Source organism: Schistocerca nitens, chromosome 2 (assembly GCF_023898315.1).
Source record: "Schistocerca nitens isolate TAMUIC-IGC-003100 chromosome 2, iqSchNite1.1, whole genome shotgun sequence".
Classification (NCBI taxonomy): domain Eukaryota; kingdom Metazoa; phylum Arthropoda; class Insecta; order Orthoptera; family Acrididae; genus Schistocerca; species Schistocerca nitens.
Genome location: NC_064615.1, coordinates 1,070,867,809 through 1,070,875,180, shown reverse-complemented (window position 1 = coordinate 1,070,875,180; position 7,372 = coordinate 1,070,867,809). Strand labels below are relative to the sequence as shown.

General features: G+C 45.1%; 1 pseudogene; it reads left to right on the top strand.

The window, feature by feature from the left end:
• Nucleotides 1-5,750: 5,750 nt before the first annotated feature.
• LOC126237757 (5S ribosomal RNA) lies at nucleotides 5,751-5,868 on the top strand (annotated as a pseudogene).
• The last annotated feature ends 1,504 nt before the right edge of the window (nucleotides 5,869-7,372 follow it).

The window sequence follows — 7,372 nt, the reverse complement described above, 5'->3', positions numbered from 1 at the left end:
TGAGTTTATTGCCGCACTTACGTTCCGTGCCACAGCATTTGAAATTAATCACGCGGGTTAAATTGCAACAGGTCCTAATTGAAAATCAGGCAATGCTTCAAAAATCCCCACAGTCATCGCACCCTACCACACCCTCACCAAACCAGCCAGGCGCAGAACACACGAGCAACAACAACAGTATGTCTATCTAATGCTGTGGTCCGCAACAATTGAAGACCAGTGCCTACTCTGTATGAAGTAGAAAAATGTGGCTCACATAGTGTAACCCATTTCTTGGATGTGGCCAAATATGGACTGTGTAATTTCTACACTGAGAAATCGTTCGTAAATTGTAATTAGATATTTTTGTATTAAAACTGTTTTCATTCCATTGTAATATAAAACCTACGATTTTATTTCTTTACTATCCATGATATATATGTTGAGCGTAGGTAAATTAAATTTATTTGCAGACAATTAACTGATTGCATAACCTGGATTATGCAAATGATGTGAGCAAATTCAGTTACCAGGTTGAATGCCACACGCTTAGTGTTTTCCACCGCCAGGCCAACCACACGGCGTAAGGTATGATGCTCTGCTGGGGCCACTAGCGGCCACGTCAACGAGTCGAACAGCTGTATCCTGCTCATTGTATTATTTCACCAGCTCGTGTGTGAGGTGCTGTACCGAATAGTATATAAGAGGAGCCTCACCTTTTGAACAAGGTCTTAAACAGGATGAATTAAAGAAGTTACCGTGTAACTATGACTATCCTCTCTTCTGCTGAAATGTATTTTGTGTGAAGTTGGATTTCTTGTCAGTGTCACCACAAATCACCTCGTGTGTGTAAGAGAATGTTCGTCTTCATCCTCGTACAATCGTAAAACTTGTCTGGCTGACCTAGTAAATGAAGTAAGAGCGCGTGATATTCGCCACTTTCTTCTTGGGGCATGCAGCTCATTCAGATGCATTCGGCGCCGATTTAGCAGCAGAGCAGCCGCAATTCAGGACTCGTCTCTAAACTGAGAAGCGTTGTGGCATGCATTCCGCAAAAAACTGACTAAGAGATTGGACTCTCTGTGACCAAGCTGTCGGTCAATGTTATCGGACGACCTCTGACGATGGTGGCGTGTGGCGACCTTCGTCAATGTCACTCTGACCGTAGCCTCGTATCGACGTCTTGATATAGGAAAACAGGAAGTACAAGCTGCCGATTCGGTGTTTCGGGCCGATTATCTGTTAGAGTAGCACATGCAATAATAGCATATCGTGCAGCCACCGTTCCATAAGAAACTTTACTTCGACTGCCCAATGGCGCACCAGCGTGAGACTTCAGTTGTTACCTGACAGTCGAAATAAACTACACACAGGGAACGTAGCGAAACAGAAACATCCAGAATCAAGCAGTTTAGTCGCCCTGAAGAGGCAACGCCATTTGTATTGTTTTTGTGTTTTATAATGACACACAAGGATTTTATTCAAATATAGGACGAGTTTGGGATGACACGGCCTGCCTGTGAATGATTAATCGATAGTCATATAGGTGTGGCTATTTCTTATATTGTTATGTTTATTTGCCCTCAAGCTTCCCAAATATTGCGGCGGTTCGTAAGTTCGTTGCGTTGTGCCATATGTTTAATACACACGATAGATATAGACAACAGAGACTTTAGTCATCAATAATATATTCTCCTTCACTATTTACAACAGTCCGCCAACGTAGGGGTGACTTATCGATTCCGCGACTAGAAATCACGTGATTTGAGGTGAACTCGTCGAACCATATTTGGAACCCACTGTCATCCGGGAAAAAAAAGGTCCGTTGAGATTTTCTTACAGAGAGTGGAAGAGGTGAGAATCTGAGGGCACAAGATCAGTTGAATAAGGTGCGTGCGAAATGACTTCGCAACACAACTCCTCTATCGTGTTTTCTGTCAGTCTAGCAGAATGCGGACGGGGTATTATGGTGAAGCAGCATCACTTAATGCAGTCTTCCTGGTTGTTGTTCTTGAAGTTGGTTCTGCGAGACGCCTCAGTTGTTGACAATAAATGTCAGCAGTGGTGGTTACACCTCAGGTAAACAATTGGTAGTACATCGCACCGCCGCTCTTCCACCGGATCCATATCATCTTTTGTGCACGCGCGCAGGTCTTTGTATGCGGAGTTGCTGCTTTGTTTGGGCTCAGCCATTCCATTCTTTTCCTTAAGACACCAGTAACGACACCAGTAACGACACCAGTAACGACACCAGTAACGACACCAGTAACGACACCAGTAACGACACCAGTAACGACACCAGTAACGACACCAGTAACGACACCAGTAACGACACCAGTAACGACACCAGTAACGACACCAGTAACGACACCAGTAACGACACCAGTAACGACACCAGTAACGACACCAGTAACGACACCAGTAACGACACCAGTAACGACACCAGTAACGACACCAGTAACGACACCAGTAACGACACCAGTAACGACACCAGTAACGACACCAGTAACGACACCAGTAACGACACCAGTAACGACACCAGTAACGACACCAGTAACGACACCAGTAACGACACCAGTAACGACACCAGTAACGACACCAGTAACGACACCAGTAACGACACCAGTAACGACACCAGTAACGACACCAGTAACGACACCAGTAACGACACCAGTAACGACACCAGTAACGACACCAGTAACGACACCAGTAACGACACCAGTAACGACACCAGTAACGACACCAGTAACGACACCAGTAACGACACCAGTAACGACACCAGTAACGACACCAGTAACGACACCAGTAACGACACCAGTAACGACACCAGTAACGACACCAGTAACGACACCAGTAACGACACCAGTAACGACACCAGTAACGACACCAGTAACGACACCAGTAACGACACCAGTAACGACACCAGTAACGACACCAGTAACGACACCAGTAACGACACCAGTAACGACACCAGTAACGACACCAGTAACGACACCAGTAACGACACCAGTAACGACACCAGTAACGACACCAGTAACGACACCAGTAACGACACCAGTAACGACACCAGTAACGACACCAGTAACGACACCAGTAACGACACCAGTAACGACACCAGTAACGACACCAGTAACGACACCAGTAACGACACCAGTAACGACACCAGTAACGACACCAGTAACGACACCAGTAACGACACCAGTAACGACACCAGTAACGACACCAGTAACGACACCAGTAACGACACCAGTAACGACACCAGTAACGACACCAGTAACGACACCAGTAACGACACCAGTAACGACACCAGTAACGACACCAGTAACGACACCAGTAACGACACCAGTAACGACACCAGTAACGACACCAGTAACGACACCAGTAACGACACCAGTAACGACACCAGTAACGACACCAGTAACGACACCAGTAACGACACCAGTAACGACACCAGTAACGACACCAGTAACGACACCAGTAACGACACCAGTAACGACACCAGTAACGACACCAGTAACGACACCAGTAACGACACCAGTAACGACACCAGTAACGACACCAGTAACGACACCAGTAACGACACCAGTAACGACACCAGTAACGACACCAGTAACGACACCAGTAACGACACCAGTAACGACACCAGTAACACGATCTAGTTGATGACGAGAAAGCAAAGAGATGCACATACGGCCACACACTGATTTTTGTGATTTTGGCTTAGAGCATGCGGTACCCATACACCCGGTTTTTTAATCTTCTCCATTGCACCATGCAAATGGTGCACGATGGTGGAATAATCACAGTTCATCGCAGTTGCCAGTTCTCGAATACACTGACGTGGTTCGTTAATGCGTTTAAACGATCATCAAACCTCGAAGGTCTTCCTCAAGCTGGAGAGACACTAATATCAAAATGATTCTCCTTAAACCGAGAAAGCCATTTTCTTGAGGTGCTCTGTCGAATGTCTTTATCCCCTCACAAGCCGCTAAAGTTTCTGGGTGCCTCCACTGCTGTCACCCATCTTTGGAACTCAAAACGGAAGAACATGTCGGAAATGTTCCGATTTCTTTACTTGGCACTGCAATTTCTAACGTCTGTAGCTCTACTCACCACATTCAAATGACAATATGTAAACTCAAGTAGCGACAGTGAGCTACAACAGGAAATGACTTTCGAGAAATAAATCCGTAGCAACCGGAAAACCAACATGCAAAACAAAAACATAACGAACTTATGCACTAACGTAATATTTAGCCATAAACATTGTTATTTAAAACCTTTAAAATTACATGTTCACTTGTTATTGTTGCACTGAATTTTCGATACACCTCGCTCCGTCTTAACTACATATTCCAAGTCCAAATAAAAGAAACACTGAAACTTTCTTATTTTCATATTGATGATCTTAATAACTGGCGATAATTTTGTCTCATTTTTAGAGGTTTGTGGCGTTCATCGTTGGAAGTAATTAACAAATAGGGTTACCACTAAGTAATAAAGAGTTGTTCTTTTGGTATTAGTTACTTTAGTGCACCTGTGGATTCAGCCAGATACTACCCTAGGAGCAGGCCGGGGTGGCCGAGCGGTTCTAGGCGCTACAGTCTGGAACCGCGCGACCGCTACGGTCGCAGGTTCCAATCCTGCCTCGGGCATGGATGTTTGTGACGTCCTTAGGTTACTTAGGTTTAAGTAGTTCTAAGTTCTAGGGGACTGATGTCCTCAGAAGTTAAGTCTCATAGTGCTCAGATCCATTTGTACCAATACCCTAGGAATTATGAATGTTCGCCTCTTGAAAGTATCTTGAGATGTGCAATAAATGTGGTTAAAGAACTGTCGCGTCTCAAGTGAAACGTCATAAACGCGTAGCAGTCCACGCTGTTACTTAGTGCGTCTGTCCACCACCACCAAGCGAGACAGTGCTAACAGAACTTGGCGACACTCGCCGCTGGATATATAATAAACTAAGTCAACACAGTCCCTGTTAGCGCGTATGATGTGTACATTTACAACACCACTAGTGGTCTACATGAAAACAAGGTTCTTCTAAGAAATATTTTATAAAACGGAAGTTATTTGTTAATACTGTTATACACAAGCCAAATATTATAGTTCCAGCACTGAAAACTCATCAGTAGTCAGTAGTAAGAACATAATCATATTAGATCTTTACAATAAAGTTGTTAGCCATTGCAGATTTTTGTCGTGCGTTCTATCACGAAGATGGAATGTCAAATATTCCTCATTGTCAAAGCTACGCAGCGGTACGTCAAATTAACCTGAAACAAATGTTTCATATTCTTTGTGAATTATTCGGTAGTTAATGCGTACGGCTGGCAAATGTTTTGTCTGGAGTGTGGCACTATATGGGGCAGAAACATGGACACAGACGAGAGGATGAAAAAAGGTTAGAAGCATTTTAGATGTGGATGTGGAGGAGAATGGAGAGAATAAGCTGGATGGAAAGAGTGAGTAATGAAAGAGTATTGGAATGGGTTGGTGAGAGAAGATGTCTGCTGAAGGTTGTAAGAGAAAGGAAAAAGAACTGGTTGGGAGATTCATTGAGAAGGGAGTGCTTGCTAGTAGATGCTTTGGAAGGATTGGTTTGTGGGAGAAGACTGAGAGGAAGAAGGAGATACAAGGTGCTAGACGACATAAAGGGAAGAGGAAATTATTCAGACCTGAAGAGGATGGCAGAAGACCGGACAGCCTGAAGAACTACCATGTGAAAACCTGCCTTTAGGGAGAACCTGATGACGAATGCGTACGACGCCAACGGCCTTGCCGCAGTGGTAACACCGGTTCCCGTCAGATCACCGAAGTTAAGCGCTGTGCGGCTGGGCTAGCACTTGGATGGGTGACCGTCCAGTCTGCCGAGCGCTGTTGGCAGGCGGGGTGCACTCAGCCCTTGTGGGGCAAACTGAGGAGCTACTTGACGGAGAAGTGGCGGGTCCGGTCACCAAAACTGACAACGGCCGGGAGAGCGGTGTGCTGACCACATGCCCCTCCGTATGACACGGCTGTCGATCGGTACCGTTGGGTCTTTCAAGGCCTGTTAGGAGAGAGTTAAGTTTGTTAGTGCTTACGAGACTGGAATCGGAGTTCGTCTGCCTAGGTAAAAGAGGACAATACTTCCAGATCTCAAAAAATGCATAATATTTGTGTTTGCTTGCACCATTTTATGGAAAATAAGAATAATGCTGCTTTACACTTTTCATCAGTAATTAGCAAGAGCAATATATTATTTCCATTTAAGTAAAGAAAAAACCTTGGATCCATAAATTCTGTCTTTGAGGTTAAACGCCTATAATATTGACACTTAACATTCCTCAGTAGCCTATTTAACACTGCCGATTCACTTTTCCCTGTTCATACATACGTGATGATTAAGAAAGAGAGAATAGATTTGAACGGTTTATTACAGACAAGCTACGCAAGACAGAAACACAATGTGAGCATCTCACTGGACAGAGGAAGGTTCCCAGTTTACCGTTCGCACTGACACTATGCCGTAGACGCAACACGAGCACCATGCATTGCTCAAGGAACATCGAAACGGTAGTCAGTTTCATTCGTCACACGAATCGACAGCTTCAAAAATTCAGTTTCTCACCTCTTGAAGAGTAGCCGCCATAAGTGGGACGAAGACTGTCTTTTATGTACCTCCACAGAAAGAAATCTGGGAGGACAAAAGCAACGAACAAGATCTAGTTGTCCACCTCCTCCAATCCAACGTTTGGGGATGGTGTTGTTAAGTTAACGACACACTTCAAGGTGATAGTGAGGCGTGGCGTTGTCATGTGTGAAAGTGAAATCTTTGGAATCTCCGTGAAGCTGAGGAAACAACCTGTTGTGTCGATTCCCTAAGGTCTCGACACAATGAGTGGCTAGGTGCACGCGAAACTAACGCAGACGGGCGTAAATTCTGAAACAGGAGACTGGATGAAAAACTATAAAGAAAAGGAGAGATTGTCATATACTTAACTTTAATGTAGTCTTGTTGTAATACATCTCTTGAGTAGTAGTAAGCAATTAGCACTAATACAATGGGCGCCTTGCTAGGTAGTAGCGATGGACTAGCTGAAGGCTATTTAATCTGTCTCTCGGCCAATGAGAGGAAGACTTGATATGTCTTGTCGCAAGCTATGTCGTCCGTACAACTGGGGCGAGGTCAAGTCCGTGTCTTGTGACCTGCCATGTGGTGGCGCTAGGTTTGCGATTACACAGTGGCGACACGCGGGTCCGACATGTACTACAGGACCGCGGCCGATTTAAGTTACCACCTAGCAAGTGTGGTGTCTAGCGGTGACACCACATTCCTCCCCCGCAAATCGGCGAACGGTCGTGAGATAAGGCTTCCGCCCGCCGTGGGGAGGACCCCATGTTGACGTAT